Here is a 23,597-nt window from a genome sequence, read left to right on the forward strand (position 1 = left end):
AAATATTGTTGTTTTACTATTTGTTTTCATTTTGCCGCCTTGTGGTCCACGTTATCATGTGCTTTTGTATTTGTTTCCCCATAGGATCCGCCTATCGAATATATCGCTATATGTAAAATGAATTATTGTGTGTGGTATTATGTCATGGGCATTGAGTTGATGAATATTCGGGACGTTGTTTTCTTGAAGCAAAAACTATTACAACAAGTAAAACGGAACAATAAATTGCAATAACCACATTGTTTTTGGATTAAATTGATACCCTGTCGTATATTTACCACTTTCGTTGTAGCTGTGTTGAATATTTATGATTAAAATTTCTGTATTTGGGAGAAATTAATGGTAGTTGAATAATTTTGCACCGAATTTTGGAATTTTAAGTGTAATAAATAATCATTTGCTTCATAATAATGGATTTAGTGTAAATTCGAAAAAATCTAGAAACAAACATTCTTCATATTTTTCCACTAAATTAATAAAAAATATTAAATTTCACTGAAAATTATAAATTTTTAATAACTCTCATTCCTTTACAGGAGCTTTAGAGCTTTTGTGCTTTCAAAAAGCGTTCAATCTTTGATAAAAATCACACTTTTAAATAAAAGTATATAAAAGAAAAACTGGCACCTAATAGACAATCTTTCCCGTTGTGAACTTTTCAAAATTCGTAGATTTTCTTTTTTCTAATGGCAAAGCTTTTATTATTTTTAATGAGCTTTTAAATTACCATTCTGTATTGAAATAAAAGTGTATAAAAGATAATTCAGTACCTTTCTAAAACTCATTACCACTTATCTGTTTACTGTTGAAAATTTGTTTTTTATGATTTCCAGTGAGCTTTTAAACTTTCAAGTATTCCCAAGAGCTTTAGAACTTTCATAAATAGCACGCATTTGTGATAGAAAAAAGCATTCGGAAAATCTCAACGAAAGCTCAATGAATCTGAAACCAATTTCTAAAAGCTCCGAAGCTCTTAAAAGTCCTATATATTCTATAGCGCAACACTACTGTCCTCTAAGCTTATATTCATTTACTTATGTATATTTGTAAACAATTTTCTAAAGAATTCAAAATTACCGCAAAGCAAAACAAAACAACCATTTTACCTTTCAAGTATTTACGAAATAGTTAAGTGGCTGACAAAAGCGAAAAATAAAATTAAAATAATTTAATGTGAAGTGCTAAGTAGCCTGAAAAACGATTATTTTGAATTTTGAAAGCTAATGTACGCCTACATATGTATTTCAAAGTTGAAATTGAAGTGTATTTTTATAATTATTCTGTTTAATTTTATTCTTGTTGGTATGCCAAAAACTTTTCGTTGGAATTGAATAAAAATTTATAATTATGCAAAAATTAATCTTGTTAAGTAATAATAACTGCTTTTATAGGCAAACACAGGTGGACGATATTAAATTCATTGAGTTTTTAGGGTGCCTAGCTGTATTTTGCTTAAGAAGCTTAAAGCACAGAGCGTGAAAAGGTTTTTTTGTTAACCAACTCCATTTTTGTGGCATTAATCCCGTTGAAAAATTATTTTTTTGCCAAAGTTTATTTAATTTTTATTTATTTAAAAAATATTTCCTTTTATTATTTATTTTTTTTTTTTGAATTTTTGATAAACCAATTTTTTTCTTTATGTTTTATTAAATGTTTTTATGAATATTTCTTTGCTTTATTTTTCATTACATTTTTTTATATTTTTTTTTGTTGTTTTATTTTTGATTTATTTTACTTTTACATATTTTGTTTTTTTAGCCATTCAAAAAAATTTCGGTGAACAAAATTTGTAGTTAATCTATTTTTATTCTCGCAACAATGTTGCTGGCAGGAGAGTTCGGCTTTATAGTTTTGTTCACGAGCTGTAGTCCTAAAACTTTAAAAATCTTAGGGTTATATATACACAAACCCAATTTGCGAACGGCGACGAATCGACATTTCGTCCGGTCTTCAGCCACGTCTCAGAAACAGACGCAATATTCTCTTCTGTTTGACGCATTCGTGATGGTTGGTTTATTCCAATAAAGTAAACTGAGTGCGAAACTTGGTCAAAATCGCATTATTGTTTGCCACGTCCCACCAAAATCGGACGGAAACGCGAAACACATTTCGAACCGAAAGTGATTTTGGTAATAAAATTAAATGATTTGCAAGCGTTGAAATCGTTAGTAAGTCTATTTTGTCAAAGCATACTGAGCATCTTTTTTCTTTGACACCATGTCTGAAATTTGATCTGTCAAATACTAATGCATGAAAATCCTAACCTCAAAAAAATCACCCGATATATATTTCAAAGTTGAAATTGAAGTGTATTTTTATAATTATTCTGTTTAATTTTATTCTTGTTGGTATGCCAAAAACTTTTCGTTGGAATTGAATAAAAATTTATAATTATGCAAAAATTAATCTTGTTAAGTAATAATAATTGCTTTTATAGGCAAACACAGGTGGACGATATTAAATTCAATGAGTTTTTAGGGTGCCTAGCTGTATTTTGCTTAAGAAGCTTAAAGCACAGAGCGTGAAAAGGTTTTTTTGTTAACCAACTCCATTTTTGTGGCATTAATCACGTTGAAAAATTATTCTTTTGCCAAAGTTTATTTAATTTGTATTTATTTAAAAAATATTTCCTTTTATTATTTATTTTTTTTTTTTTTTGAATTTTTGATAAACCAATTTTTTTCTTTATATTTTATTAAATGTTTTTATTAATATTTCTTTGCGTTATTTTTCATTATATTTTTTTATATTTTTATTTTTATAATTATTTTATTAAATTTTAATTTTCTTTTTAGTTTCACGTTTTTTTTTGAATTTTTAATACCTTTTTTATTATTTTTTTAATTCTTATTTCTATCTTCTATTTCTTTTTAATTTGTATTAATTTTGAAGTTTAAGAAATATTTTTTGTTTGTTTTATTTTATTTTGCTCTTTATAGCGGATTTTTAAATTTTTACTAATTTATAAAATTTTTTCATTTCATGTTTTGAAAAATATTTAATATCCTCTTTTATTAATTTTTTTTAATTCTTATTAGTTTTTTTTTTTAATTTTCAAAAATTTTGATTGCAATATTTTTATTCATGCGAGTATAAAATTTTTTGACACCCGATTTTAGCCCTTTTTACTTTTTTATTTTAATTAATTTTTTTTTATTTTATTTGTTTTAAATTTTATTGTTTCAAAATTTTTTTAAGTAAGCAATTTTTTAATTCGTGTATAGCTTTTTCATTATCATTTTTTAATTATTTTTTTGTTTAATATTTTTTTTTATTATTTTTTTGTTTAATATTTTTTTATTTAGTTTTGTTTACCAATTTCTACTATATTTCTATTCATGTATGTATATACAGCATTTAATTTTTTTTAATTCTCTTCGAAAAAAAATTGTTAAAATTTTTGTTTATTATGTCTTTCTTATTTTAATTAAATTTAATTAGTTTGTTTATTAACATTTTCAAAGTTTTTATATTTTTGTTATAATATTTTTATTATTTATTTATATTAAGTATTAAGGTATTTTAATGTTTTTTATTGTTATTTAATATAATTTCTATTTTTATATTTTTTATTTAATATTTATGCGCAGTAATATTTATTATTATTTATTTTCGTTTAATGTATTTTTTTACTTTATAATTTGTTTTTATAAATACGTGTTAAACATTGTTTTTTTTATTTTTATTTTTGTATTATTTATTATAATTTTTATTTTTTTTTTAATTTAATATTTATGGGCATTAATATTTATTTTCATTTAATGTATTTTTTTAATTTTATGTATTTTTTTAATTTTTAAATTTTTTTTGTTATTTTTTGTAATTGTTAGCGCATATTTTTATATAATTTGAAGCTATTTTTATATCTTTTTTGTTTTTAATTCTTTTTATATTATATTATGTTGTTTATTTTATTTTATATTTATTTCATTTTTTTATAATTTTATTTTTTTTATATATATTTTAATTATTATTTTTAATCTTATTAATTTAAATTTTTCTATTATTTTTATTTCAATTAATCCCATTTCTTTATTAATTTTTTTTTTACTTTTATATTTTTTTTTTGTAGCAATATTCATGTAATGTGTCTAACGTGTACATTTCTTGGAATTCCTCAAATATTCCACTCAATTATTTTGCTTTATTTCTCTGTACTAAATATTTTGCACATTGACCGTTTGCTTTGCAATATGTTGGCATGGATGTAGCATTTCATTTAATGTCATTTCACTTGGCCATCTGCTGTCAGACTCATTTACGCGAACGTCCGTCAACGTGGCGTTTAACAACAAGAAGCACAAAGTCAACATAAAACTTGTGAAACAAAATAAGAGGATATTCAAAAACAAAAAATAAAAAAAAAATAAAATAAAAAAAGAAAAAATAATAATAAATAAAAAAAAATATTAATAAAATTTAAAAAAAGTTACAAAATAAGAGAAAAAATCAAATAAGACGAAAAAAAAAAAATTAATAAAAAATAATCAAAAAAAAACGCCGTTAATAAATAACCAGCAAATGCAAAACAATTTGCTGGCAAACGTCACCATTCAACAAATGTCAGCGCAGCCATCAAAGCGGCAAAGCATTGCTGACAGTTGCGCTCATATTGCCTGTGGCCGAAGACATTTCGTAGGCACTCATTCACCAATTTACTGACTCACGCGAACACCACACTCATGCAGCCACTTAAAGCAGCTTTGTACATGTGTGTGTGTGTGTGTCAGTATGTTTTGTTTCAACATTCCGTCAGTTAGCTTGAGGCGTTTTTCCTTTTTTTAGCTGGTTTTAGTTGACAGTTTAGTTGTTTTAGACTTCTACGCCCCGATCCACGATCCTCTGACCATTCGTTTTATTAGTTTATTTGTCTTATTTGTTTTGTTAGCATTTTCATAGACATTGTTTGCATAAAAGTAGCGTGTAAATAAACAATAAACTAAGTTTGTGTAAACATGGCTTTGTTCAAATTGAAATTGAAGATTTTTTCAACAACGAAGCTCCACAACAACAGCTACTGACAGTTACATTAGTGTATTTTTAGGCGCCTTAGCAAATTTCAAAAGTTGTAAGTTACAGAAAAGACAATATATACAGGTCAAATGAGAAAGCTACGCTACACTTCACAAAAAATCAACTTTACTGTACCTGAGATAAGATCATGCTTAACATTCTTATCCTCAAAAAATTTCACTGAAAATTCAAAATCACAAAACTTTTCCGTATAGTGTCAAGAATGTCATTAACGCAATCATTTCGTGTTTGTTTCTATGTATATGGCATTTCAAAAAAGACGCCACATATTCTTACAAGAAGTAGGTCCGTGGTTTACCAACCATGAAAGCTGTTCCTAATTGTAGATCTAGAAATCCGTAAATTAAATTTAAAAAGAAATCTTTCCAAAAGAAAATACTCCGGAGCCGATAGCAAAACCTATGAATGTAAAAGAGATTTAAAAGCAGCTGAAGTGAAAGCTCAAAAGCTCTGTAAAAAGCTCTTTGAAGCTTTATTAGTGAGAAAACATTTTAATGAAAGCTCAAAGTTTTCATAAAAAGTGCAGCAATTTCTAACTAACACTCACAGAGAAGCTTATATTGTGAAAAAGCTGTAAAGCTTTCAAAAATAAATTTATAAATAAATATTTGAAAAAAAATCACAGGAGTCGCTAGCAAAAGTTATAATGCAAAAGTGATTAAAAAGAAGTTAAAGTGAAAGCTCAGAAGCTCTGTAAAAAACTCTAAGAAGCTTTAATAGTGAGAAAACATTTCAGTGAAAGCTGAATTCTCAGCATTTTCTAATAAACGCTCACAAAGAGCATTATAGTGTGAAAAAGGTGAAAAGCTTTCAAAAAAAGGTTTCTAAATTGAGCCAGCACGCATGAAAGTTCACAAAAGTCTCTAAAATATCTTACAAAGTTTGCTGGTGTGAAAAATTCATGTAAAAGCTCAAATGCTCTAATAAAAAGCACAAAGTTTACAATGTTCGATTTTGACTATAGATTTAAATTCTGCCAACTAAGTATGAATCGTTTTCTTGCTCATTTTTAGTAGCACTCTTCAGTAGTTTTTTGAGACCCATCAAAAGAAAAATATTTCGTTTTCTACTTCACAAATTAGTGAACTCTCCCATAACTACACCTCAATGGCTTTACGTGTTCCTTCTAAAAATATTCAAATAATTAAATCTCCAACTTATAAGACCAACTTTATTAATTGGGTCAATGTAGTGCTCAACCTTTTTGGTATAATTTTTTGCCTTAGGAATTCTGCATTACTTATCAAATTTTCTCCTAATCCCTCATTAAATCCACCGTTAGTTTCAGTTCATTTGTGACAATATTTGATACAAGTATAACCATTTTATAACAGTATAACAGTTTTTATTTTAATATAACTCTTTTTATAACAGTATAACAGTTTTTTAAAACGTTAAAAAAATTATTTCTGCATTATTTTCACCCAAATATTTGTTTAAAATGCAAAACTTGACACATTATTGCTTGCATAACAGTTTTATAACACTTTTGTTACCTACATTTTTAATTCGTTAGCACGTTTGAAGAAAAATTGTTTTTTTTTATATTTTTAAGTTAATGTAACGTTTTTTGTATCAGTATAACAGTTAATTTAGCAGTATAACAGTTTCAAAAATTTATCGAAAGCTGTTCTAAAATCTATAGGTTTCATATAAACTTTTTAAAATGTACAATACTGTGTTTAATGACTGTATAACAGTTTTTATAACACTTTTGTCATGCGCTAAAAAATTTTAGTCACTGAGTTAATAGCTTTAAGAACATTAATATTTTTGAGAATCATAATCAGAGCGTATTGAAATTATCACACTATTTGCCACCAATTCTTACGAATGCATGCGCTCAGTTTTAAAAGTAAATTTTTATAAACGAGCGAGTACAAAACGAGCAAATATCTGCACCAAAAACCTATAAAGCGTGCCCCTAACGAACTATGTAAGTGTATTAGCTTCTTATAAATTCATGCTTTTATTAAACAGTTTTTATAATTGACTTACTCACCCTTTTATCTACGCCGAAATGCGTCAGTTGCTGCTTCTTCTTGTCGTTTTCTATTTAATTTTGTTCACTTCACCACACTTGTTTCGAGGTTTGCTGCACGTTTTATTTTTATCATTAACCTTAGACTCCACTTTACACTACTTTATTACCACCTTGTGCTGTTAATTCTGCGTCTTCTTCATTATTTTTTATTACAATTATATTAAATTGGTTGTTGTTACTGTGGTTGTCATCATCAGCTGTCGGTTCAGCCGTAGGCGCTGCAAATTACCAACCAAACAACAACAATGAGAGACTATGAACCGGCGTTACCAACGCACACGTGCAAAGTACGCAGTTGACTTTAAGTAAAATTAATTTTGGAGTATAATTTAAATTATTATTAATTATTTTTAATTTTTAGTATTTTTTATAATGCAAATTTTTAAATCTTGCAAAATATTTGTCAACTTTAGCTAATTTCCACGGTAAACACTTTCATGCGATTTTCAATATTTCCAGGTTTTCCACCACTTTTACTTTTAATTATAACATTCTTTGGTGGGATTTTTTAATATTTTTGTTTGCTTATCTGCCACTTATTTATTACTCACTTATTCACTTGTCGCCGCTACTATTTTGCACTTCAATTAGCTGCACTTTTATTAATTCAATTGCTTGCGTGTCTCCGTCTGGTTGCCGAAGCGTGATGTAAAGCTGCAAATATTATAGTAAACTGTATTAGCAATAAAAATAGTAATTGGCATACAACCTTAAATACATATCAAAAGTGTAATGCGCGTATATAGTCAGCCACGCGGTTTCTGAATCTTGATAAAATTTCCGCGTTCGATGACGAAAAGCTGAATGTTTAGCGACCACAAGTATTTGGCCAAGGCAGTGGTGGCGGTGCTTGGAGGGGTATACATTTTTAATTTAAAAAAACTGTTTATAAATGCATTTTGTTGTAAATGAAATACATTTGAACAAAAGTTCCTGGTATCTGGTATAACAGTTTGTATAACAGTTATGAAATTTTATTTTAACATGCTTGTTAATTATACAAAACATAAAATAAATTGTTGTAAATTAAATGCAATTTAACAAAAATTTCTGGTAGCTGGTATAACAGTTTATATAACAGTTATGAGATTTTATTTTAAAATGCTTGTTAATTATACATCACATAAAAATAAATTTTATGCAAATTTAAAGCATTTTAACCAAATTGATTACGTTATACATACATATGTTGGTTTTATAACAGTTATGAAATGCATAATTTAGTTTGTTTTATGTAACATAAAATCATTTTTATATAATCGCTCATATGGTTGTTTGAACACAAAAAAACGTGGTATAACAGTTTTCCTGAGAGTATAACAGTTTAGAAAAAAGCCTTGATTAGTACCGGAAATTTTGTTTTGTTAGAAAATGAGCTATGAAAGCTGCGAAATAATTTTTAATGTTGCGTAAACTTTCAAAGAAGTCTTTAATGTAAAAATTGCTTAGTTTTTCTACCAATATAACAGTTTTATAATAAATTAACACAAATAAGCTCATTTCAATAGCACTAGCGTTATTATAGAGTTTTCTGAACAAAGAAAAAATCCACTATGACAGCTTTTATTAAAGTATAACAGTTTATAACAGTGTTTTCTTGTACCCTAAACTTATATTTTTGATATTTTGGGAGCCTTTTATGCTCAAAAGTAATTTGGGAGCATTAAAAACATTTAAAGTAAGTTTTTTCATAATGTTTTCATAATTTTGATACTCTAATATTGGTTTCGAAATGTATATTACCAGATATTTTTAATGTGAATTCTAAATGTTAATTTTTAATACCAAAGCATTGTTTATGGCTTTTGTAACAAAAAATAAAGAAGTATAACAGTTTTTAGAACAGTATAACACTTTTATAGTAGTATAACAGTTTTTTATCAGCTCATAATCGTGTCTAACAGTTTTTCGATCTTTTTTTGTCGTTATAAAAAAACTCGAATGAAGGAGAAGCTTTCACCTTCAAAGAAAGCAATTTTCTACTTTAAAAATTTTCCCCAAACAATTGTTGATTGAAATCTCGATTATTATAACAGAAAACTGCTTTCTGCCCCTTACATACATATACTTCTTCTATTAAATTTTCTTTGACTTCCCGACTCTAAAAATTGTTTCCTCTGCCCGCACGCCACTGCACATAACAGTCATTTAGTAGACGTAATTGTTTGGTTTGTTGTTGTTACTTTAAATTGCTTGTTTTATTACGCTGCGCTACTCTCGCTCATATCGCTATCGTCTTTGAAGTTGTTACACTTTTTTCCCAATTTTATCACGAACATACAAACATACATATGTACGTATGTATATATTATTATGTGAATATACTATATATATGTATATGTATATTATTATATAGTTATTTGTATATCGAAACGTTTTCGTTTTTGCATATATGTACATATACATACATATAACATTTGTTTGTATGCAATATATGCCAAATAAATTAAAATTTCTTGTTTCACTACACCGCCTCTGTTTTTGTTGCTGTTATTTTTTACTATTGAAATTTTTGCTCCACTTAATCTCATTACACACAGACATTGTTTGCTATCATTTGGTGATTTTGCTTATTGTTGTTGTTTTTGTTTGTTATATTTTTGCTGTTGTTGTTCATATTATTTTTGCTGTTGTTGTACGTATCATTTTTGCTGTTGTTGCTATTACTTTAACTAGTTGTTGTTGCTGTTCTTCTTGCACAACTGCGTTATCTTGGCGTGTTTTCCCTAAGCAATGTAGAGACTCTCAGTATTTTTAACAGCGAGGAAATATTTTCTTGTTTGATTACTTCGCAAGAAATGTAAATATTGTGGATTTTAATTATAAAGTTAAGGAATTTGTTTTTTTGTTTGTTATTGTGTTAGAAAGAATTGTAAATCTGTTAAAAAGAATTCCAAATCCGCTTTGGTTGAACAAAAATTAATCAAGTATTAATGTTTAAATTTTTCAATGAAATTATTTGTTTGCCTGAACAATGTTTACAAATCGTTCAACTTTATTACGAAAATTCACGTTCTGTAAAGAATGAAAGAAATTAGAAACATAACCGGTCTACTGAGCGTACAATTCGCAACGCCATCACCCATCTTGAGACCCAACATTCATTATAGGATAATATTCGCCCGAATAGACCACGTTCAGCACGCAGTGAAGAAAATATTATGTATAACAGCCGTAGCTGAGAGTGTACACAAAGACCGTCCGTGGAGAGTCGATTCTGCGTCGTTCCCAGCAACTTTTAGGTCGAGTTCTTAAAATGAGAACATACAAAATTCAGCTTGTGCAAGTACTGAAGCCGCTCGATCTTCTTAAGTAACGCCGCTTCGCTCTATAGACACTTGAAAAGTTTCAAGGAGATCCGACGTTTTCAAGCCAAATTTTGTTTAGCGCTGAGGCCCATTTCTGGCTCAGTGGGTATGTAAACAAGCAAAGTTGCTGCATTTGGCGCAAAAAGCAACCTGAAGAGTTTCAAGCAGCCATTTCATTCAAAAAAAAAACAACGATTTGGTGTGGTTAGTAAGCCGGTAGAATCATCAGTCTATATATCTTCAAAAATGATGCCGGTGAGAACGTAACCGTCAATGGCGACCATCGTGCCATGATAACCAACTTTTGGATGCCAATAATTAATCGTGATCTCGGCGACATTTGGTTTCAACAAGACGGCGCCACTTTCCACACATCGCATCAATCAAGGGATTTATTGAGAGAACACTTCGGTGAGCAGTTAATTTCGCGTTTTGGGTCGGTCGATTGGCCACCGAGATCGTGTGATGTCACACAGTTTGACTTTTGCTTGTGGGTAAATGCTTAGTCTGAAGAATATGTGGACAATCCCGCTTCAATTCAGCACTTGGAGCTAAACATCACGCGTGTCAGTCGCCAGTTACCAGTCGAAATGCTCGAACGAGTCATCGAAAATTGAACTCAACGGATGGACCAACCGAGACTAAGCAGCGACCAACATTTGAAAGAGTTAATATTTAAAAAGTACGTAAATGCCAAAGCATGTTTTTTCGAATGATAATAAACATTTCTAATTAAATTTGAATTTTCTGTGTTTTTTTTTTGTTGAAGTAGGGAACCTCGAAATCGATCACTTTATAAATGTGTTTCTTCTATTTTATTTTTTTATTTAGTTTTATAGAATTTTTTTTTTATTAAATAAATATTATTTAAAACTAATTCTTGTTTATTTTTCTTCTTTCGTAACCTAAATTACATTTATTAAAAAAAAGTACTTTTTCCCCAAAAAAAATCCCCGAAATACAACCTTTCGAACGAAAGTACACAATTCATATAGCAACAGCCCAGCAAAGGAGCATAATGCTTAAAAAAAAACACACAGACACACACAAAATCTTCGCATCTGCTTTGCATACACAAAAGCAAAATGAGTACTAAGAATTTATAAACACAAATAAATATTAAACAAATAAATAACTAAGTTAGAACAATTTATGCATGCAAGCTATTCGCTGGCAATTACTCAGCGCAAGCGCCTCTCGCCCCCCCTCTAATGATAATGCGCGCATTTCGGCACACACAGTGCATAATTTACACTCGCTTGCGCCCGCTCCGCTCCGCTCCACCGCCGGCACCGGCTGCGGCGCAAGGCCTACGCTCCCACCTGCAGCTTGCCGCTGCCTAAACAGACACGGCTCGCCTTGCCTTGCATTGCTTTGCCAGCTATCAATCAAAATGACTTAGCGTTGCTCCAAATTACTGTGTGCGCCTGGCCTCACCATGCGCTCTCTCGCGCTCCCGCTCATGCTCTTGCTCCTGCTTTATCGGTATTTGTGCATATCTTTGCTTCGTTATCGCTTTTTTTCAGCCCCTCCAAGCTTCTTCACTCTACGTAACGCGCGCTCTATTTCTATATTGCTTCGTACTCTACGCTCGGCTGATCGCGGCTCTCTGTATACATTTCAACACAACAAAAATATTTAAATTGAAAAGTATTCAAAGAAAAAAACTTATAGAAAAGCGAAAACAGCGCGCAAATTGTTTATTGTCGGCTGTGCGGTGTAGAAAAAATGTGCGCCGATCACCACTTGCACGATCTTTGCCCAGAGCGCGGCCCGCTACTTGTAAATATGTAAGTTCGGCGTTCAGTGATCGTTAAAGTAATGCAATAAATGCAAAAATTTGGTTATTTATCATGTAGCGGCGGCAATCGATCAGTGCTCATCATACACTGCCTTGATCACTCCCGTTCATTTGTTGTTTCTGTGAAGAGATCGCTGAACTATTATACATACATACATAAGCATTTTTTATTTGTGGGTGGTTTAGTGATCTCCACAGGAAGGAGTGTTGAAATTTATGTAAATTTAGTTTAGGTAAAAAGTTGAAAGGCACGGGAAGGTGTTTGAATACAGATTTATGACAACAGTGTGAATTGAGTTGTATACAAAAGATCGTATGTATTTATAGAACACTGCTCGCCCATAGAAATTAGATGGAACTAGAAAGTAAACAATAAAAGTGTCAATACTAATTATAGGCACAAATGTGTCGCTAAGCAAGTTGAAGCTTGATAATAAATATGAAAGTTGCTAACTGATTTACAGCCTGGCAACATAAACTTTTGTGGGAAAACTCATATAATAACTTAAATAAATAGAAAAATTTTAAGGCGGATGCGTTCATAGTTTTTATAACATTATAAATGTGTGTTTTGGATGCTACGAAAGCTTTAAACAAGGTGTATAACAGTTTGTATAACAGTTTTATATAAAGTGTAAAACAGTTTTAATGCCGGTGGCTACAAAAGCTGTTAATAATCCATATAACAGTTTGTAGAACATATTGTATAACAGTTGATTTAAAAGCTTCTTAGAAAGTCGAACATTGTTTTATTACATTTTCCAACAATTTCTTTGTTTATATAATATTTATTTTTATAAATGTGTCGCTGAGCAAGATGGAGCATAATAATGAAAATGAACAGCATAAACAGCTTTCAAGCCTATTAAATTGTATTTTTGTGGGAGAGCACACATAACTTACAAAAGTTAGAAACATTTTAAGGCATATAGACTGATAGTTCTTATAAGACGCTATACATGTCTAAAAAAGTTTTAAACAAGATGTATAACACTTTTATTGTATGTATAACAGTTTGTATAACAGTTTTTTCGTACCATTTTGATAACAATATACACATTAAATACTATTAAAAATATGTATGTATGTATATAAGCAAGTTGGGTCTTATTGAAAATAAAACGTACAAATTACTTTAAAGCTTATCAGTTTGCATTTTTATGGGTAAAGCTAATGCGATTTACAAGGAGTAGAAGAAGTTAAAAGTAAAAACGCTCATCGCTCTTATAACACATTATACATACATATGTACATAAGTATGTGTACATTTTAGATGCTAAAAAAATTTAAACAAGGTGTATAACAGTTTGTATAACAACTATTATTACCACTTATTATATTCCGAACCTACGAAGTATTCTTTTAATGCATATAACAGTATGTATAACAGCCAATACAACCGTTTATTATTTTAGGAACCCACAAGCTTATTTTGAAATGTGTATAACAGTTTTATTATGTTAGTTTAATAGTCTCTTCAATGTTATTTATAACGATTTGTACATTTCTTTGTTTTTGTCTAATATTTCTATATTTCCAATACTATTTTAAGGCGTATAACAGTTAGCGTAACTAAAAATGCGTTACATAAAAAAAATTGTTCTACACTTGTATGTATGTATTTATAATTTGTAAGTACATATCATAAAATAACCTTTCAGCTAGTTCGTAAAAACACTATTTGTAGTATAACACTTTAATGTAGAACCATTTGCTTTTACAGCTTAAATGCCAAAATTAGTATTATTATTCTAGCTATTTTTTTATAAATTGCAGAGACTTGCAGAAAGTGACTTTTCTTTTTGCTTTTTTATACCGAAATTTGTAGTTCCAAACTTATTATAAAAACTGTTATACACATTTGTTATTGAAGAATATGCTTTCTTAACTATTTTATCTCAGTTTAAAAATTAGATGCATTTTTTTCTGCCCAAAATGCAATTTCCTCGCTCGCAGTATCATACAGTAATACCACACATACATAAGTACATACATACATATACATATATGTACATGCATACAAGCACACTCAAAGCAATACAGCCAAAGAAGCACAGTTAGTCAGTCTGTTAGGCAATCAATCTGCCATTTTGTACGCCCGCTGGGCAGCTCAGCCATACTTGCAGCTTCTTAGCTCCACAGTTTGCTGTGGTCTTTGTGTCCTTTGTTTGCCATCAATTTGTTGTTGTTTACTGTAGTCTTCAACGAAATTACTACCACACGCGCACACCTACACTCAGAAACAGCTGCATATTTCAATTTTCATACGATGTGAGACGAACTTTGGCTATCAATTGATTTGTGTGCATTTCCTGGGTTCACAGTTAAAGGGCACGTTTGTACATGTGTGTGTGTGTAGACCAAAATCTGATCTGATCTGATTGACTATGTGGGTTGCTTAGATCGTTGTGATGAATTGTAATGGCTTTTGCGTGGTCAGTACGAAGCAGTGGAAGTTACAGTTTTTGATTTTGAAATTGTCGTGGAAGGATTTTATTTAATTTTTGCTCGGAAATAAGTTTTTTCGAAAAAAAAAAATTTATTTTTTTTTACTGATATTCGTGTTTTTATTTTGGAAAAAAAAAAGTTCTTAAATTGCGTATAAAAAGTTACCACGTAATATTACATTCATATGCTTTTTTTTGAAAATTGTTCGAATTTTTTTTTCGAAACATTTTTGAAAATTTTTCGAATTTTTTTTTTGATAAAATTTTGACAATTTTCTTAAATCACGTATAAAAAATTCCCATGTTAAGAAAAAATTTTTTTCGAAAATTTGCAGAGACTAAATTTTTTTCGAAAAATTTTCTAAATTTCGTATAAAATATTCCCATGTAATATTACAATCATGTGCAGGCGCTTGCGAAATTTTATTGTGATTATTAATTTAACTCAAAAATGCAAAAGTAAATATTTGAAAAATTCGACTTATGTATGTATATATGTAAGTAGACACATTTACAGATATAAATACATACACACATTCATGTGTATAACCAACATCCTCATTCAACAATGCATCTGCCATGCAATAAAATTTTCGGCAGCTTTTCGTTTCAGTCATGGAAATCAACATGCAGTCAGTTAAAGCAAACACAAAAACAAAAAAATAAAATAAAAATCAGAAAAATTTATTGTAATGGATAAATAAATATTGGTATAGCATGTAGCAACACTGCATGGATCATTTGCCTAAAGCAATATACAATTCACACTTTACTTGCTGCATTAGGGGCGGCAGGAAGTTTGTAGATGTTAGAAAAATAGTGACACATGGCGATCAGCATGCATTTTCAATAGTGCAATCGAAAATTGGTGGGCAATTGCAATTCGCAAACGATTGGCTTTTATGGCGGTGGGAGTAAAATTTTAGTGTGTGTTATAAATAAATGTTATATAAATAAGTATAGACTTGTAAACAGTTTCGGTGACTAAAATATGTATAAGTGCAAACTAATAAAAAATATTCGTAAATGTCCCAGTATATTTTATACTTAGTGCAATAAAAAATCTCGCTCATTTTATACATACATATGTACATGTACATATGTATGTATGTAAGTGTTATACAGTTCATTTTGCGCGAAGAAAAATAACTTTTATCTGAGAAATTAATATCAGAACATGAAATATCTATGTTTTCATCGTAAATAGTGTTTAAATAACTGTTATAAAGTGTTATACAAACTGTTATAATTAATTTAACAGTGATAATTGTAAGCAAATAAACTCAGTTCACTAATAAACTGAAAATTAAAAAAAAAATATAGTTCGAAAGTGTTATATGTACAAACTGCTTTAAAGTGTTATAATCACTTGGAAAAGAAAGTAGTAAGAAAATACACTCAATTCACTTATAAACTGAAAAGTTTGAAACAAATATTGTTTAAAAGTGTTGTACAAACTGTTATACAATTTTATAAATGGCTGAAAAATTATAATAATAAGCTTATTAACTCACTTCACTTATAAACTGAAAACTTGGAAACAAATATTGTTCTACAATTGCTATAAAGTTTTAAAAAAACTGTTATAACGCGTTATAAACATCTGAAAAATGATAATATACGTAGTAAGCGATTAAACTTTGTTGTTATCGAAACTGAATAGCTTGACGCAAAAATACTGTTACAAAGTGTTATACAAATTGTTAGAAATAAAAATTGCAAATAGTAATAAAAAACTGTTATAAATCATTTTCTGAACTGTTATGTAATGTTAATGAATGCCTGATATTCTTAACCAGATAAATGCAACTCACTTAAAATCAGAAAATACTGTTCAAAAGTGTTATACAAACTGTCCTAACGTTGCATAAATATTTACAAATTTTCAAACTTCGTTTCATTCACTACCCTGTTCTATTCATTACAGTTTAAAATGTTTTTTACTTTTAAATAAAAATTTTAATAAGCTCATAAGTTAAGTATAACAGTTTTACTCTACGTAAGTGTATTTTAGTATACCTTTTCAAGCTTCTCATTGAAATATTGCGAACATTTAAATATTATATTATTGTATAACAGTTGGTATAACAGTTTGAAATTACGAAAATATTTTTTTTTACTAAAAATTATAAAATTTGTTGAAAGTGAATGATTCGCTCACAACAAATTATAACTCACTAAAAAAGTCATTTTAGACTTTGTATTTTTTGCTATGAAAATTAATACATTTTATGAAAATAAAGCTATTCCTTTAAATCCTAATATATTTTGGGTTCAAAAAATACGGGTTAAGCTTTTTATAACAGTTAGCTGTATCAAAATTTTTATGAAAGGCTGAGAAGCAAATCTCCTCGGTTTAATGCAGTAGTTGAAAATTTATTGCAAATCTGCATATATTTTGCCAAGTTTTCTCATTTTCCAACTTTTAGTATGTTTTAAAGCACCTTTCCGCTCTCAACGCCTGCATGTATGCTATCATTATATCAGTATTCAATTCACTACACCCGTGTATACTATATATTCACCGTAGAATTCACTGCAACAAATCGTAGTGAGTATAAAAGCAATCCGGCGCATTGAAACAATCCTTGAAACAACGCCTAAAAGTATGCAAGCACTAACAGCTGTTAACATGAAAATCGGGAAAAATAGCACACAAAGTGAAAGCAAAGAAAAACAATTTAAACGAGGCGTTGAATGCGCTGCAAAAATACTTTCGCTATTTCGCCACTACAAAGCGCTTGCAAGCACGCCTACAAGTATGCTTGACTTAGCAAGGATTTTGAGTGTACTTTTTTGCTTTTAAACACAAACTGCAGATGGCGAGGTGTGAGTTTTAGAGTATTGTCTATTTTTTTTTAGCTTTATGTGGTTTTGGAAATATTAAAAGCATTCAAGAAGGCTTCTAATTAAGGATGTTTTGAGGAAAAAACGGGGGAATTAATGATGGTGGTTTATGGGATTATCATACGAAATTTAAAATTTGAACTAGCTGTATCTGACTAAGCATTTTTAAGACTATCAAATTCAAGATTATTTGAAATTATATGCAGAAAAAAAACTATATAACATAATAAATTTTATTAGCCCTTGGAGCACCATTTGGAATTCCATCGAACTTTATGAAAAATATGCCAAAAAATTACTTTTGAGGTTTTAATAAAGCGCTTAATCAAGTCTCAATAATTTATGGTTTATAGTTTATTTTTGATCAATTATCGAACTTACTGTTTACTATATAAAATATGTTGACCCCAAAATATATAGTTGTACTTGAAATACTTATATACAGACAGAAACTTTTTGCCTTTGTGAAAATATCAGTCTTATATACTAATATGATTTATCCAGTGACTTTATACTATTGAACTTCAGTTACAGTGTGCAGAGCGTGTTTTACTTGCAACAGTGTACCTTTGTGCCTAAAATGGGACAGAGACTTGACCTAGTCCCTATATAGCTAACATCAGGATTTTCGAAAATACATCTGTCTTTACTCCATATGATTGCTGATTTTATTTGAGATAGCTTAATGAAACCCAAGGAACATTATTTAAGTATGTGCCATGATAAGAATTAGTTAATAGATAAAATTAGGTTGTTACTAGTCCCAACTCCAATATACTTCATATAATGATTTTCGTTTTTCTAACAAACCTTATGTCGAATAGTCGGTCAGTGTATGAGTATATGTACTTTATATATAAAATTGCTTGAATTCCGATGCTCTGGCTAACGTTTTAAGGGGTTAAATAGGTTTACAGGTTTCAAAAAAATCGACGTTTTTTAATGTCTTATTAAAGCCTACAATGCCACTAGAATATTGTCCTGAATTTTCAAACAGATCCGAGCAATAGTTTCGAAGATACAGCTTTGAGAACTTGTGCGCTCAAGGCTAGCTAGGCTAAGTGCGCCATCTTTAAACATGTTTTTCTCGAAACTGTGTTTTTGAAGTCGGTTGGCAATATTTCTCGAGAACTACACAACTGATCTTTATGATATGTTACACAGGTCTTTGAGATACAATTCTTAAAAACTTGGATGAAGAATTTGTTTTCTTTCGATTACAACTTTTTGAAAAAAAAAGATCGCAAAATTTTCGCCGAAATTTTATTTTTTTTGTAAAAATGTCAAAATGACTGCAAAAATCCAATTTTCAGTTCTTTTTTTTCCTTCGTCCAAGCTCTAAGTTAAGGTTTCAACTAAAACACGTATTTTTTCACTTTAGTTGATTCTGTTAGGAGTTATCCATCTCTTTTCCGTGGAGTCTCCAGCAATAGCCGAAAATTTCAAAATTTCTTTGTTAATAATGTATGTTTGTAACAACAAAAAGTTCGAAGAAAATATTTAAATTTTGATTTTTTTTTAATGTTTTTTTTTTTTTGATTTAATTTAATTTGAAAAAAATTTTTTAAAAAAAGTTTTATATAACCTACTTATAAAAAATATTAATTTTTTTGAATATTTTTCAAACATTTTTTTTAAATATTTTTCAAGAACAAATTTTTTAACATTATTTTTACCTTTAATGTTTATTTTTTATTTCTGGTCTTTACCTTTAATCCTTATGTATATTTTACTAAATATTTTTAAACTTTTTTATTTTTCCTTAATATTTTATTTAATTTAATTTTAATATTTCTTTAATTTTGCTACTAATATTTATTTTTCTAATATTAAATTCATTTTTACTAATCATTTTTATTATTTTATGTTTTTTTTTCATTTTTTTAATTTTTTTTTTAAATTTAAAAAAAATTTTTTTTTAATTAATCTTTATTATTTTTTTACATTTATTATTATATATTTTTTAATAATTATTTTCTAATTTTATTATTATTTTTTTTTTTTTTTTAAACATTATTACTTTAATGTTAATTTTTTATTTTTATTTTAATCCTTATTTTTTTTAAATATTTTTTAAAACTTTTATTTTTTAATAATTTTATTTAATTTTTTTAATATTATTTAATTTTCTTCAATTTTTTGTTGTTTTTATAAATATAATTTTTATTATTATTTATTTTTTTAATATTAAATTCATTATTAATAATCATTTTTATCATTTCATTTTTTTAATATTTTTTTTTTTTTTTTAATTTTTAAAATTTTTTTTTAAATAATCTTTATTATTTTTTTCAATTATTATTATATTTTTTTAATATTATTTTCTTTTTGTTTATTTCTTCTTTTTATCGTCATTTATATGCATTTTTTAGCTTTCATTTAGTAATTTTTTAATGCTAAACTTTTTTCAATAATTTTTTATTTATTTTCGCACATATTTGTTCGCCAGCTTGTAGGGTTTTGTGCATATTCCATATTTGTATACATTTCTTCAGCCAGCCCAGCGGCCGCATACACTCGACTGCGTGCTTGCAAGGAGCCAGCGCACGTGTATATATGCATGCTTATAGGATATACGTGTGCGTGTATGTGTGTGTGACAGGACTACGAACGCTTACAACTACAGACATTTTCACCTTTGCCTTGCGAAAATTTTGCAAACATTTCGCCTTTCGTCACTGCACAGACCATATACGTTGTGTATGAATATATGTAAATATCTACGCGTATGTGTGTGTGTGTAATCGTGTATATGTGTATTTACAGTATTCACGACGTTTTTTTCTAGCATTTTTTGTACTTTTTCACATAGTGCACTGCAATATTTACCCCATAAACGCCGCAACTGCTGAAGTAAATTGAGATTTCACACAAAACTTGACATTTTCGTTGCACAAATTCGCACGTTTACCGTTTGAAAATGATTTTGCACAACTTGTAAGATAGACGATTTCAATTTTGCCACATTTCCTGCAATTTATTTGCCACTTTTCCAACACTTTCTCGATTTAACAGCCTGTCTTGACTGTGTGTACCAGACAGAAACTAGAAATTTTCGATTCCGATTTTTGCGCGCTGCTGCTGCTGCGCATACGGCCGCCGACGCTGAGAGACTGAACCTTCGTTCAGCGCGACACTCAGCACCAAGTCGCTGGCAATTAAAGCACAGCAACTCGCCGAAACAACGACAGACGCAACAAACAACGAACCAGCGCACGAGCGAGTTTGCTTGCAGCGAGCACTTTGTTTTGGCCTGTAAAAAGGCGCTTGCGTTGGCGCCGAGCGACTATGCGTCTGTGAGCTGTGAGCTGTGCGAAAGCAGAACACAGCAAAGCGAAAAGCTCGCGCTTCACGCTCACTGCGACGAAAGCTCCGCGACGGCAGGCGGTGTGCTAAGGGCAGCTAGCATTACAAAGCCGAATGCAATGATAAAAAATACTAATAAAATTAAAAGAGCGCTGCTGAGAGAGAGAGCGCGAGCGCGGTGTGCTGGGGGTTGCATTTACCGTTGCTTTGTCGTTCCCACTGATAGCATTGCTACCTGCGTAATCATTATTTTATTTGTCTACTTTTGCGCCGCGTGAGCACAGCGTAGTTGTTGCTGCTGGCGCTCCAGCTCCCCCTCTTCGGCCGCGTCGCGTTGGCTCCATTCAAGCAGCTGCCACCTAATTAGACACCTTCTTTGCTGTTGCTGTTGGTCGCGCCATTGAAATATTTTCGCAACTTGTGCAAATAGACAATTTGTGGGCTCACACTTACAAACATATGGTTGTATGGGAGTCAGGCACACATACATATGTGAGAACTGTTATATGTAGATGTGTATGTATGTAATATGGAGAAGTGGAGTATAAATAACGCTATTGCAATATGATAGAAGCTGGTGTTTAAGAAACGTGACATTACGCGCTACTTAGTTATACCCTTTACATACATGTACATATGTATTTTTCTTAAAAAATATTTTTCCAGGAAAATTTATAAAAAATTTAAAGATCACTTTTGTATGTATTTTTCTTAAAAAATATTTTTTTTTATAAAAAGTCTATCTTACAAGTTGTGCAAAATCACTTTTTTCGGAATTTTTTCTAAAAGTTACTATAGCATAGTATATGTCTTTTACCGATATTAAGTCAAAAATAAATATTTCTAATCATAACGTCTGGAAAAAAAGTTATCTTTGGTTGCACCGAAGCTATAATACCCTTCACAGGTACATTTATTACTGCATAAAGGGTATGAAAACATATTTATCTTGATTTTGATCGTTCTATTTGTATGGCAGCTATATGCTATAGTGGTCCGATCTGAACAATTTCTTCGGAGATTATATTGTTGCTTTAGAAAATAATATACTCTAAATTTCGTGAAGATATATCGTTAAATAAAAAACTTTTTCATACAAAAACTAAATTTTGATCGTTCAATTTGTATGACAGCTATATGCTATAGTAATCCGATCTAACCGATTTCTTCAAATATTATATAGCTACTTTTGAAAATAATCTGAGTTAAATTTCGTGAAGATATCTCGTTAAAAAAAAAGATCTCCATACAAGAACTTAATTTAAGACGTTCGATTTGTATGGCAGCTATATGCTATAGTAGTCCGATCTGACAAATTTCATTTGAGATTGAAGTGATACTTTGACGAATAATCTATACCAAATTTTGTGAAGATTAAATGCCAAATAAAAAAGTTTTCCACACAAGAACTTAATTTTGATTGGTCAGTTTGTATGACAGCTATATGCTATAGTGGGCCGATATGGTCGATTCTGCCAACTAAGCAGCTCCTTGAGAATAAAAGTACGTCTGTAAAATTTGAGATCGATATCTCAAAAACTGAGAGACTAGTTATGATTTTTTGGTTTCAAAAATTATCGACTCTGGGCTAAAATTGCCTGAACTCGAAGAAAAGAAGAAGATTTTAATAAGTTCAGAAAGTTATCACAATTATTTATTTAGTTTGAATTTGTGATGAAATTCGTAAAAATTCGAAATTTAGCTTTTTAAAAAACGTAACCAATATATGAATTACTTCTAACTTACATACTCAATAAACTACTCTGAAAATCAAAATTTCTGATACAATGTTTGCAATGCATGTGAAGATCAATTCGCAGAAAAAAGTGCCGACAAAATCTACGCAAAAACTTTCAAAGACGCCAAAAATATTATTCCAAGAGCTCAACTTAGTCACCATCCAGCTGCTGTAATGGTTTGGTGGGGAGTCTTACTTCTGTGAAAACGGGGTGCAAACTTATAACAGAACTTATGGCAAGACTAAGAATTGTGTAATATACACATTTACCAGAGTTTATAATATGTGTGTGAAAAAAGTACCCAGAAATTGTAAATAAAACGCAAAATATTTAATGATATTATCATCAGTATTTATTTTGTCGCCTTCTGGCAGTAATCCCCACCAGATGCAATACGCCAACGATTTTTCCAGTACTCGAAACACTTTTCATAAGCGTTTTTTGGGATGGCATTCAGCTCCTTGAACGAATTTTGGACAATTTTTTCGATCCAACATATTATTCGAACGGACTCGCGAGAGATGTCGAGCTATCTTGCCATCTCGCTAACGCTTGCCTGACGACTTTCAAGCACAATATCCTTAATTTTTTTAATATTTTCATCAGTTGAAGGTCTACCAGCACGAAACATGTCTTGAAGGATCTCTCGACCCATTCTTTGAAGGCTTTGTACCACTCGTAGGCTTGTGTTTTTGATAAAGCGGAATCACCGTAAGCCTTTTTCAACATTCGCAACGATTCCGCATACATACATAATTTGGTTAGAAATACACAATTTTAGACAAATTCATTCTTCGATAAAGAAAATATTTGGTTTTAAAAATTTCCGTTTTCAAAACATATTCATAAAGAAAACAACCTAAATAAAAAGTTTTGATTACATTTCAGATTTTAAATTTTTAGTTCCAATTTTAGAATTAAAAATTTTAATTAAAAGTTAAAAATATATTTTTTATTTCAAATATTGATTAAAAATTAAGTTCTTAGTTGAACTAAAGCCAGATTGAAAACGAGAATTAATCCCAAGTAAAAAAAATGGATCTAAAATGTTTTTAATTAAAAAATTAAAAT

The 23,597-nt window shown here is 29.5% G+C and overlaps 1 protein-coding gene across 2 annotated transcripts in view; it reads right to left on the minus strand.

The window, feature by feature from the left end:
* Positions 1-20,600, minus strand: part of LOC126760444 (1-phosphatidylinositol 4,5-bisphosphate phosphodiesterase) — a 153,078-nt gene extending 132,478 nt beyond the window's left edge. For both annotated transcript variants that reach the window (XM_050476079.1, XM_050476080.1), the window contains exons 1-2: positions 20,311-20,600; positions 7,037-7,732 (exon numbers count right to left, since the gene is read on the minus strand). The gene's annotated coding sequence lies outside the window, so the exon portion shown is untranslated. The remainder of the gene's footprint in view (positions 1-7,036; positions 7,733-20,310) is intronic.
* Positions 20,601-23,597: the final 2,997 nt, after the last annotated feature.

Source organism: Bactrocera neohumeralis, chromosome 5 (genome assembly GCF_024586455.1).
Source record: "Bactrocera neohumeralis isolate Rockhampton chromosome 5, APGP_CSIRO_Bneo_wtdbg2-racon-allhic-juicebox.fasta_v2, whole genome shotgun sequence".
Classification (NCBI taxonomy): Eukaryota; Metazoa; Arthropoda; class Insecta; order Diptera; family Tephritidae; genus Bactrocera; species Bactrocera neohumeralis.